This window comes from Canis lupus, chromosome 2 (genome assembly GCF_003254725.2).
Source record: "Canis lupus dingo isolate Sandy chromosome 2, ASM325472v2, whole genome shotgun sequence".
NCBI lineage: Eukaryota > Metazoa > Chordata > Mammalia > Carnivora > Canidae > Canis > Canis lupus.
This window is the reverse complement of record NC_064244.1, coordinates 45,661,614-45,674,037: the sequence shown is the minus strand read 5'-3', so window position 1 is coordinate 45,674,037 and position 12,424 is coordinate 45,661,614. Positions and strand designations below refer to the sequence as shown.

Sequence of the window (12,424 nt, the reverse complement as noted above, 5' to 3'; positions counted from 1 at the left end):
TTCTTGTTTTCTGTTGTTCTTCTCAAAATGAAGTGTTTGCAGTAAGATGTAATCTCTAGATGTCATCCAAAAACTACTTGTAAAGTGGGATTATTGTTTTGCTTGATAACCTAAGTGTCAGGTCCAAGAGAGGGAGAGTATTGGGAAGACTTCACATTTAACGTCAGGTAACAGAAGCCCACATAGAAGAGGATTTGAAGGAAGAAAGGGGCCTTCACTATGCCATTTCAATATGGCAGCTGTATCAAGCAGTAGTAGTTACGTACTATTCTTACCCACTTCTCCAAGAGGAAACAAGGTGCATATAACTCACAAGTCAACCAATTCATTTCCATAAAATCCCAAAGTGAATTCTGAGAAGTGCCCTTAATGATATTACTTTTGTATTAGATTATGCATTTAAATGAAAAAAAAAAAGCATCAAGAATTTCCATATGAAAATCTTCTTAATGTAATGTTAACCAGTCTACCTTACAAAGTGTCGGAAGTGTTTTTATTCAATAATGTAGACAGTAATCAACATGATTATATGATATATGAGGGAGTAAGCCCTGCCGAGTGGAACTGAAAGTTGTCACCTCACACTTTCAGCTGCGTTAGACATGGTACTGACGTCTTGCCATCTCAGCATATCCCAGTGGCCTCAGAGTCCCCGATGTTTTCATCTAATGGACTATGTGATCTGTGTGATCTTTTCTTTCTTTTTTGCTTTTCTGTTGCAACCTTTGTGCTTTGGATGTTCTCTCTTAAGAGAGATAACCCCAAGCAAGTAAGCATTCTTAACAACCAATTGATTGAAAACAATTTATTTCTAAATTCCTAGAAGAGGAGAAAAAGCCTACAGATCTATCTGTATCTAATTTATCGATGTGCCTAACTATTTCAAACATTTTTTCCTAAATTGAGTTTTTAATGTCAAGGTTTCAGGATCCACTGGTTTTCATAGTTTTTGTTTGTTCAGTTGTTTATGGCTAGGCTTATTGTGAACAGTGACTATCACACTTCTGTTTTTCGGTAAACATGGTTACTCTTGGGTGTTGAAGTTGTAGGAAACAGAATTCATTGTAATTATAATTCACATTTATTTTCCTGTTGGAAATCTTCTTTATTCTTGTCCCCAGGTTGTCTCTCAGGGAAGATGTCATAGGCATATGCATTTGCTGATTTGGGCACTTGTGACTTATTTTGGGTGGATCCCCCATTATAAGATTTAAGTGTTGCTAACAGATTCTCATCAAACACTTTAGAATAAATGAAACAGTGAGTATCTAGGCAGAAAGCTATGTACTTGTAGAAGTCAGTATGTTTATAATATATGAAGGCAGTGATAACATAAATATTTGGTTATCATTTGCCAAATTATTTTTTTTTACAGAGAAGGGTTTAACCATAGCTACATCACTGAGAAGAAGGACAGATGAATATTGGGGGCAAACAGTGGTCGTGATAGGGTAGGTTTGTTATCCAGAAAAGATGATTGAAAGCCAAGGAGATTTTTAATTTTAAATCCCTCAGCTTTGCCACAGGGCATTTATTTTGCTATCTGAATTATCTTTGGCACCTGGGAGGAAAATCGTTGTGGAAAGTGCAGATGTAATTTTCTTCTTTGGCTTTTTCCTGTAAGAACATAATTATGAACCATGCTGAGGTAGAGTGTAACATTCATTGGAGAGCATCCTAAACTGCACTTTGGACACATTTTTGCCTTTGTGGCATCATTTAGAAATACAAGCCTTTGTAGTGTTTCTGGCTTTTCTTTTTATATGATGGACTGATAATCTTATAAAGGCATTAGTTTTGTGACCAGTTACTAAAGATTTGTTGCTATTTTTTTTTTTTTTCAAATTGGACTACCCCTAAATGTCCACAGCAAGCTTAAAAACAGTTCTAGAAGGGTGTAGGATAGAAAAGTTTGGAAACTTGTACTCCTGGGTATTTACTGTAGAATTCAATGAAGAATGTTGGAAATTTCTCAAAAGTAATTTAAATTCAGTCTCACAAAAGGTTCTATTCTAGAACATACTGAAAAAGAGAAGGTTAGTTGGAAAATAAAATATGATAGAAATTGGTTATCACCAGGCTTTTGGGTATAAAAGTATTTCTCATATGTTGAGGTGGAATTTGTATTGCTTTTCTCAGTGGTACTTTATTCATGTTTTTCTACATAAATGGAAGAAACATAACTAGTTTTTTAAAATACCATGAAAGTAAGTTATGGCCTGTGAACAAGAAATTTTTGCAGATTTTCACTCTTCTTGCTCTACTATTTTGGTTAATTTTGCCATGGTGGTGATTTTTTAAAATCTAGTGTGATGCAGGGACAGCAGCAAATGAAGCATGGGGAGGAGGAAAAAGGGTAGACTGGCAAATGCAGATGGAGTTCACGCGCATGCACAGACTGATGGGCAGTCTCGATGAGCTATTTGATTTCAAATAGTTGGTCCAGCTGAATTTGGAGGCTGACCCCTTGGCCCTCTGCGTCTTCCTTTGTGACCTGCATACTTACTGGACATGCACATGCCAATCTTCTCTGTAGCTTGTGATTGACTTATAGGTTCCTCAGTGCTTTGAAATGTCACATTTTCTTAAGCCAAAATTTTATACTGCACATTTTTTATAATATGTATCTTTGGCAAGTGATTTTTCTTTCTTAGTCATTTGTCTTTCTTGTCTGGAGGTGGTGTCACGTTTTCATTGCTTTTAAGTTTCTAACATATTTGATTATTCAGAATAATAATAATAATCCCTTTGATATTTTAAGAAAAAGAGGGGTGCCTCACCCAGGCTCAGTTGGGTCACTGTCTGACTCTTGGTTTCAGCTCAGGTCCTGATCTCAGGGTCTTGGGATGGAGCTCCATCGCTCCCCTCCATGGGGCTCTGGGCATAGGTGGGAGTCTACTTGGGGATTCTCTCCTTCTGGGTGGCATCCCGCCCCCTCATGCAGGAGTGTTCACTCTTCCTCTCAAATAAGTAACTAAATCATAAAAAAAGAAAAGAAAAAGAATTACTATGGAAAATAATAATTCTGCCCCTGTCTTGTTTCAAGTACTTGTAACTCTTATTTAGTTGTGACTTTTGAAAAAATATACTCTTCGGATTTTACGTACTTTACTTACATCTTCTTTTTAATAAAAGTGAAATATCTTTAAAAAATAATCGTTGTCAGGTTTGGTATCAGGTTTATAATATCTTTGTAAACAGGGTATGGTAGTCTTTCATGTTGATCTTTGTTGTGCGATGTGTAATTTTGAAATAATTTGCTTCTTAAGCTGTGCTTTTCTAAAGGTAGATATTCTAAGAGCTTTTCCTGCTCTATATGTGTTCGATTATATTCAGATTACTATTTCTTTCTTAAATCACTTTTGTTCATTTATGTTTTCTTTCATTATTGTCACTGCATCAGGATTATGTTAATCAGAGTGGGATTATATATACTCTTTTACCATATTCTTTATCTTACTTGGTCTTATCTACTTAGTAGGTTTTAATGAAATTTGTTTTTTTTAAATGAAATTTGAATTTTCTGTTTCTTCCTTAGTCTTTGTGAATTTTACTTACTTGTCCTTTTTTTCTGCTTTTATTTTTATTGATTCAGTTTTCCTATTTTTCTTAGGGTTATTTTATGATCTTTTTCTAGCTCACTAAATGCTTTTATTGATTCATTACTGCTACTTTTCTTAGTTATTTTATTGACCTTTGCTGAAATCCTTTAACTTATTGAATTGAATATCTTTTACTTTCATTCATTTTTTTAAATAAGAACCCTCAATACTATGAGTTTTTGCCCATTTGATTCCATCTTTTTTACCACACATTATCAGCTTTTATATAGATTTCCTAATTATTTTTAATATTAAATAGCTCATAATTGTAATTTTGATTTCTTCTTTAGTCTATGCTACTTAGGTATATTTTATTTTAAAGTTTCTTTCTGTGTTTTTATTTTAAGGCTATGTTATTTCTTTTTAAAGGATTTATTTATTTGATAGAGAGAGAGGCAGAGACAACAAGAGAGAGCATGAGCAGGGTGCCTGACGTGGGGCTCCATCCCAGGACCCTGAGATTATGACCTGAGCCAAAGGCAGACACTTAACCAGCTGAGCCACCCAGGCACCTCTGTTTGTTTGTTTGTTTGTTTTTTCTTAAGATTTTATCTATTTATTCATGAAAGACAGAGAGGCAGAGACACAGGCAGAGGGAGAAGCAGGCTCCATGAAGGGGGCCTGATGTGGGACTCGATCCTGGGACTCCAGGATGACGCCCTGGGCAGAAGGCTGCGCTAAACCGCTGAGCCACCCAGGGATCCCTGTTTTTTGTTTTTAAGATTTTATTTATTTATTTTGAGAGAGAGAGCAAGTGAGCAAACACAAATGATGGGGAGGCGCAGAGGGAGAAGAAGAAGTAGATGTCCTGCCGAGCAGGGAGCTGGATGCTGGGCTTGATCCCAGGACCTTGGGATCATGACCAGAGCCAAAGGCAAATGCTTAACCCTCTGAACCACCCAGCAGCCCCAGTACCATGCTGTTTTTATTAGGAAAGCTTTGTAATATAGTTTGAAATCAGGGGGTGTGATGCCTTCAGCTCTATTCTTCTTTCTTAGAATTGTTGTGGTAATCGTCTCCTCATCCTGCAGAATCAGGTCAGCTCTCTGCTGTGCTTGCTGGTTGTCTGCAAACCTCATTCTCACTACTCTCACTCTTGGGAGCACACACGTAGCCAGCTGGCCCTGAGATGGGAGTATATGTGGATTAGGTTTGAGGAGCATTGTGGGTGCTAGTGGTTTAGTTGGGGAATTCACAGGTGAGGCATCTCCAGCTGCTCATGGATGGGCTTCCTGATGGAGTCTGTAAAGTGATTTTAGGACCTTTGATGCACTTTGAGCTTTCAATTGTCATTCTGGCCTGCCAGCCTCTTGCTGCCCCCAAGTGTTGCAGTTCCCATCTCAGTATTCTGGATGGGGTAAGAAAGAAGTGGGTCAGTTTGACAGCATCCTGCACAGCTGGGCAAAACAGGTGCTCATATACTGTCACATTGCTCTATGGGAGAGATCATGGGCTCAGAAATTCTCTCATGTGGAGTTATACTCACTTTGCACTGAGGGAGCAGTGATGTGGGGAAAGTGAAACTGTTCCTCTTACCTTTTCAGTGTGTCCAATCTCCAATTTTTTTCTCTAGCTGTGTGCTAGATCTTCTCCACTGGACTCCCAAACTTTCACAAAGGTTCTTTCATCCCTAGTTTATTTTCAAAATTGGTATTTTTTGGGAGGAAGACCATAGAAAACTCTCATTCAGCTATGTTGACGTTGTCACCAAACTAGCATATTTAATTATTTTTGTAGGCATATTTAATTTTGCCTAGAATCTTGCAGGATTCCCCTCCCCACCATATTTACTAATCTAAAGTTGTCAGTTTTATTAAGTTTTAGATCTTTACTCATTTATATTTTTCCTGAAGCCATGTAACTTGTCTTTCTGAGATCAAGATTTTCTAAGACTATATTTTTGATGGTGGTTCCTATTTCTCTGGCTTCTCTTCCAGAAACATGGATTAGTGCATGTTAACTCTCTAGTCTTTATTATTCAATTTCTTTTCTACCACAGTTTCCTTTTTGTTTCTCCTTCTGAGATCTTCTAGAACAGTTAAATAATGATTAAATCTACCACCTTCAGTATCAGTTCTTTTACTCTTTTTTTAGTTTCTTGATGGTTGTTGTTGTTGTTTATAATATGCTTTCTTCTTCTCATTTCACACTATTGACTTTTTTTTTTTTTAATCTTGCCTGGAATTCTCTTCATTTCACCCTGTTTCCTTTGTCCAAAATAAGGATGTCAAATTGTTTTCTGAAATTTTCTTTTGGATTCTGCAGTAAGAGATTTTTCAGAGGTTTGCTTTGAATTTTTGGAACAGTATTCTCTTTCCCTGGAAATGCTTGAAAAATCTTTTTTTCTATTCAATTTTGAGTGATATATAGGCTGAGCAGATTTTCCTTGTTAAGATCCTTTTCTACCATAATTGTGGTGAAAACTTCAGTGTTCGGTTTATAATTTAGTGGACATTATTTCCATTTTAATTACCATTTCTGACAATCTTTATTTAAGCTACTTCCCCCTCAGTTGCATTTTGAGCTTCTATCAACTCCCCTGGTCTGATTCTTTGGTACTCCAAGGAGAAATGTTACATGGCATCCTCAATCCCAGATAAATGTAACAGAGTTGCATTGTTTTTGAATCCACTGTAATATATTCCCTAGTCTTCCATCTTTGTGGTATATTTTTCTTATTGTGATAGATGACACAATTAGAGAACAAGAATTTCCTTTATACCACTGACTGCAAAGGTCACACAGGTAGAAGATGAAAGGGTCAGACAATTTGCACAAGTCATCTTCACTGTTAGATATATTAACAAGAAGATGTAATTGAATTGCATGTATTAAAGAGATGAAACCATTCAACAAATTGTTCTTAATAGAGGAAAAAGATGATATGTGAGCTAAAATTGACATGAAAAACACAGGAAGAAGTTGAGGGGTTGGAGTGGGAGGGATAATGGTGGAGGTTATTGAATATCTATTAGAGTGTGCAATTGCATTTTCAAAATAATTAGTCACCTAATTATATATCCAGATATAGTAATTGTTGTTCTGTAGTTATGATTTATTTTAAGTATTCTCTGTGTGTAATTTTCAGTTGTGTATTTTTTTTCAAAATCAAATTGGAGAGGAATACATTTGTTAGCAAATGCTTTAGGAATGTATTTATATGTCATTTTTGAACAAGTGGGAAGATTTTTTTTTTCTTCTAAATGGCTATGAAGGTAAGTTCTCTGACCTTTTAGATAAACACATTCATGTTAGTTGATTGGGAGGCAGTTAGTAATAAACAGGAGACATTAAGGAAAAATAACACATTGAAAGCAAATGAATTTTTGGTACCTAATCACTTCATTGAGATTTTGCCTATAATTTGCTTGTGTTTTATTGGTAGATGTTTGTTGAAGAAAGATAACAAAAGATTGTCCAGTGACATATAAACCATGGCCAAATAAAGAATTCATAGTTTTTGCAGGAGAGGGATTATCTGAAATTCAGATACAAAAAGAGCTTGATACTCTAAGGAGTATGTTATTTTGAATATACATTTGAACTGGCTGGAAACCTTACTTTATAGCTGAATGCCTTGGCAGTTTGTTAATCACATCCATATAAACGAGCCATTTGCTATTGAGTGGGCTTCACACATGGAACATCTTGAAGATGTGTCTTCCCTGGATATTCCCAATTAAGCATACATTGAAGCTAGATTGTGTTAAAATTTCCACAATAGAATCTTATTATTGGCATTTTCTGCATAAGCGGCTTGGCATAGAAGTTCTCTGACAATTAATCCTGCTCTGGCCATCTATATGAAAGTGAACCTATTGACCTTGGTTATAGAATAATATCGGCAACTTTCTTATGAGGTGTATTTCAATAATTGCAACCTTGTTTTCATTACACAATGGGAGGTACAATATCCTGGAAAATAATTTTCCCAGAAGACAGAGTAGTTAAAAACATCATTTTGGTGATGCATTTGAAATAGTGTTCAGATTTCTAACATATGTGGACCCTATGCTGCGCTTCTAGACATGTTAATTTCCATCTAACTACTTATTTTTCATTCACTACACTTAAAGTTTCATAGAGTACTGTGCCCCCATCTATGTTAACCAGTTCAATTCCTAGTGAATTTTAGAAAACTCTAAAGATTTCTATTTCTCCATGCTGTAGCTTTTATTACCTTTTTTTCTTTTTATTAAGATTTTGTTTATTCAGGAGAGACAGAGGGAGGCAGAGACACTCAGACCTTTGCAATAGCATGTATCAAAGAGATTGGAAACATTGGTCATTGTGCAGGTCATCTAGTTTGTTACAGTTTGTTAAATTTGAAAAGCATTTATGACACTTGCTAGAAAAAGAGGGAAAGAGGGAGAGGAGAGTGAGAGAATGAAAGAGAGAAAGAGAATATGGCTCTTTAAAAAGCGAATTAACTGAGTCATTTTAAAGAATGATCACTTTCATTGAAGGTGAGAAAATCCCTCAAGGCCTTGGCTCTGACTCTTCAAGAAAAAAAATACACAATGGAGAGGTAAATAAGACTGTTGTCATTCTTTGCCATCTCTGAGGGACCTGGAAAGCCTGGAGGCCTAAGAATACTCCCTCCCCAGGGAAATACTGCCATATCTTGGGGGACCTGAAGCTCAGTGTTGGGGTTCTGTATAGGCATAGCAACTAGAATAATGGTCAGATCCTCTCTTAATGGGCTGACAGGTATAAGTAGACAGTGGACTCAAGCAACTGAGCATGCAGTTCGGAAAACACAAGCATCCTCTTGTGAGCTAACTGAAGATTGCTCTGATGAAGTGAACTACATTTTCCCATGTCTTACCTACTGCATCAGTTTAACTCAGTGGTTCTCAAACAAGGGCAGTTTTGACCCCAGAACAAATGTTTGGAGGCATTTTTTGGTTGTGACAATGAGGAGAACGTATTACTACTGTCTAGTTGGTAGAAACTAGGAATGCCACTAAACATTCTCCAAAGGACAGGACACCTGCACCCCAATAAAGAATTATCTGTAGGAATATTTGATAAAACCCTCTCTAAACAACAACAGAAAACATTGTTCAAGCCTATAGATAACATTGTACTTAAAGGTGAAAGAGTGTTCTCCCCCTAAGACTAGGAACACAACAATAGCTTTCGTCTTACTTCTTTCTGTTCGCTATTTCACTAGAGCTCCTAGCCAGTGCAACTTTGCGAGAAGAGAATTAAAAGGCATAGTTTGGAAAGGAAAAAAAATAAAGTGGTCTTTATTCATGGGTGACAGGAAAGTGCACATCGGTAATCATAAGGAATAATTTCAGAGGAAGTGACTTGAACTGATAAGTGAGGGGGGTTTCAGAATTCAAGTCTGTCTGAATTCATTTTATTTATAAATACTTGCAATATACAGTTGTAAGTAAAAAATTTAAAATTCCATTTATAGTAGCATCAAAAACTAAAATATTTAGAAGTAAATTCAATAAAACATGAGCAGAAACTCTACACAGAAAACTACAAGGTATTACTGAGAGAAATGAAAGCAGACCTAAATAAAAGGACAGAAATACCATGTTTGTGGATTGGAGGACTCAGTATTGTTAAATGTCAGTTTTCCCTGAATTAATCTCTGGATTGAAATCTTAATTTTCATCTCAGGAGGCTTCTATGTCATTGGAATTGACAAGCTTATCTTGAAATTTATATGAAAAAGGAAAGAATCTAGAGTAGTTAAAATAATCTTGAAAAAGTTCTACTTGACTTTAGACTTTATATAAAAGCATAGTGATTAAGATGGTGAGATTCTGATGAAGGTATAGACATGTAAAGAGAACATAATATAATTCAGAAATAGACACATATTTATATAGTAAATTGATTTTTTCAAGATATCAAAACAGTTAACAGAGGGAATGCAAAGTGTTATTTACAGACAGTCTTGGGACAATTGGATATCCATATAGGAAAAAAAAATGAATCTTCACTCCTACTTCAAGTCATAAACAAAAATTAATTCATAGTCACAGATGTAAGAAGAAACACTAGAAGAAAATGTAGGATAATATTTTTCAAATTGGTGGTCAAGACGGGTAGTATGTTTGTGTCTTCCCAAAATTCAGATATTAAAATATAACCCTAAATGTAATGGTTTTAGGAGATTCGGCCTGTGGGAGAGGATTAGGTCCTGAAGGTGGAGCCATCATAAACGGGATTAGTGCCCTTCTAAGAGGCTGAAGAGACCATAATTCTCCCCTTCTGTCATGTGTAAGAACACAGCCAAGAGATAGCTGCCTATGAAAAGGAAAAAGGAAGCAGACCCTCACTGGACACTCAATCTTCTAGCACTTTCATCTCCTACTTACCCACCTCTAGAACAGTGAGAAATTTCTGTTGTTTATAAGCTACCCATTCTCTGGTATTTTGTTAGACCAACCTGAACTAAGACAAGAGTAGGCCAATATTTCTTTGATAAGACGCAGAAAATAATAACCATAAAATTGATATATTAGAAAATAATAACCATAAAAATTGATGTATTAGACTGATCATTAAATACAAAATTAAGTAAATGAGTAAGCATGCCACCAAAAAACTGAAAATATTTGTAAAGTATGTCTGACAAAGCATCAGATCATTATTACATAAAAAAGAACTCTGTACTCAATAAGAAAAAGATAAAAATTTTCAAAGTATGTCAATGAACACTTTACAGAGATACATATATGAATGGTCAGTGAACACAGTAAAGAGTGCTTAATATTTTTAACCTTCAAGGAAATGTATTTATAAGGATATTGAAATAATATTATACACCCACTAGCATGGCCGCAATTAAAAATATCAAACCCAAATGTTGGTGAAGATTGGAGCCACTGAACTCTCTCTCCTACATTGCTGGTATTAAATGGTAAAACTAATTTGGAAAGAGGTCTGTGCTTAAGATTAAAGTTTACCCAGAAGAAATACAAATTCATGTGTAAGAATGACTTGTTAAGATTGATTGTAGCAGTTTTATTCATTATAGCCCTGAGCCGGAACCAGCTCACACATTTATCAACAGGAGAATGAATAAACCCATTTTGGTATAGTTGTACAATGGAGTACTACTCAGCGGTAAAAATGAATGAGCTATTGATACTCAAAACAACTTGGATGAGTCTTATACAATGCTGAGCAAAAGAACCAATACATCTTACGTCATTTTCAGGAAGTTCTAGACCAAAACCAATGTAAACTTAAAAAAAAATGATAATTGCCTCTGTGAAGTAAGATAGATGAGAATGAGACTTGAGAGAACGTTCTAAAGAGATGGAAATGTTGTATGTTGTCAGGACAATGTGAGTTACATCGGTGTTCCTATATGGCACAATTACACTATCGGGATTTATGAGTCTATTTTGCATTGTCATTTACTTGAACATTTAAAAATGTTAATAACAGCTGCATTGGGGATAAGAATACTCCTCATTTTATAGAAGTGTAGCCACGCTCGCTTCGGCAGCATATATTAAAGTTGGAATGATATAGAGAAGGTTAGCATGGCCCCTGTGCAAGGACAACATGTATAAAAGTGTATTCTTCTTTGCTCTGTTTCAAATTTTCCTAGAAAAATATTTGAACAAATTTCAGCTTTTGATAATTTGCCTTAACTCTGAAATAATGCTAGAAACATTGAGAACATTTAGAACATTGAAAATAATAGTAGAAACATTTGAGTTCTTCATTATTTAAGAACCAAAAATTATGTAGTATTTTGACATTTCAGTCCTTATTTATTGATTTATTTTTAAAGATTTTATTTATTCATGAGAATACACAGAGAGGAGGGAGAGAGAGAGAGGCAGAGACAAAGGCAGAGGGAGAAGCAGGCTCCATGCAGGGAGCCCGACATGGGACTCGATCCTGGGTAAACCAGTAAACCACTGAGTCACCCGGACTGCCCTTCAGTCCCTATTTATTAAGGCACCTATTACTCAATCAGGGCGTTTTTTGTTTGTTTGTTTGTTTGTTTGTTTTTTAAGAGAGAGTGACAGCAAGTAAAAGCGGGGAGGGGCAGAGAGAAAGGGAGAAAGAGAATCCCTGGCAGACTTCATGCTCAGCTTGGAGCCCAAAGTGTGGATCTATTTCATGATCTCAGGATCATGACCTGAGCTGAAATCAAGAGCCACCAGGTGCCCTAGAGATCAGGGTCTTTTTTAATCAAATGGAAATAGACACCTGGCTCTGAATTTAGCTTTCTTATGTTTAAAACAATTTTTGAGGATAAATATAAAAATGAGGAAATGTAGGTATCATCAAAGAATAAAAGCTAGTAAATGTGATAAATTATAATTGTACAGATTATAATATTTCTAAACAACTAAAATTTTAAAAAGATACCATTTGACCTCAAGAAGTCCATTTTAATAGAACTACTTAGAGTTATATTTTCAAAGTTAGAAATTGACTTAGAAAAGAGGCAGAATTAGATATAATTTAATTAAAATCACATTCCTCAATTTTAATAATTCTCCAAATGTTGACATTTTTTTCTCTTTTATCTTGGAAAACTCTTCTGTTGTGATTTTGTATTTGGATTTATCACTGCCTTTTCCAAAGCATCACATAAACATATTGTCATATAATTACATATTAAAAATGAGTGCAGGAATTCCATTTGTCTGCTTAATATTTTAAGAAAAAATCAATGTCGAGTGGTAGTCAATGTTCAGGAATCTTTTTAATCACTCTTCAACTAGGGTAGCTGAAGGAATAGTTCAACAGCTTTCCTGAGAAAATTTTATTCCTTGAATGATGAAAATGGTGAAAATTTTATTTCTTGAATGATGAAGAGATGAAAA

General features: G+C 35.4%; 1 protein-coding gene and 1 non-coding gene across 21 annotated transcripts in view; both read left to right on the top strand.

Moving 5' to 3' along the window:
* The window catches only part of PDE4D (phosphodiesterase 4D), a 1,438,885-nt gene that overhangs the window by 229,295 nt on the left and 1,197,166 nt on the right, over positions 1 to 12,424 (top strand). The gene's annotated exons all lie outside the window — the stretch shown is intronic.
* LOC112660719 (U6 spliceosomal RNA) lies at positions 11,072 to 11,174 on the top strand. Its single transcript, XR_003137159.1, has one exon. It is a non-coding gene; the product is annotated as a U6 spliceosomal RNA (small nuclear RNA).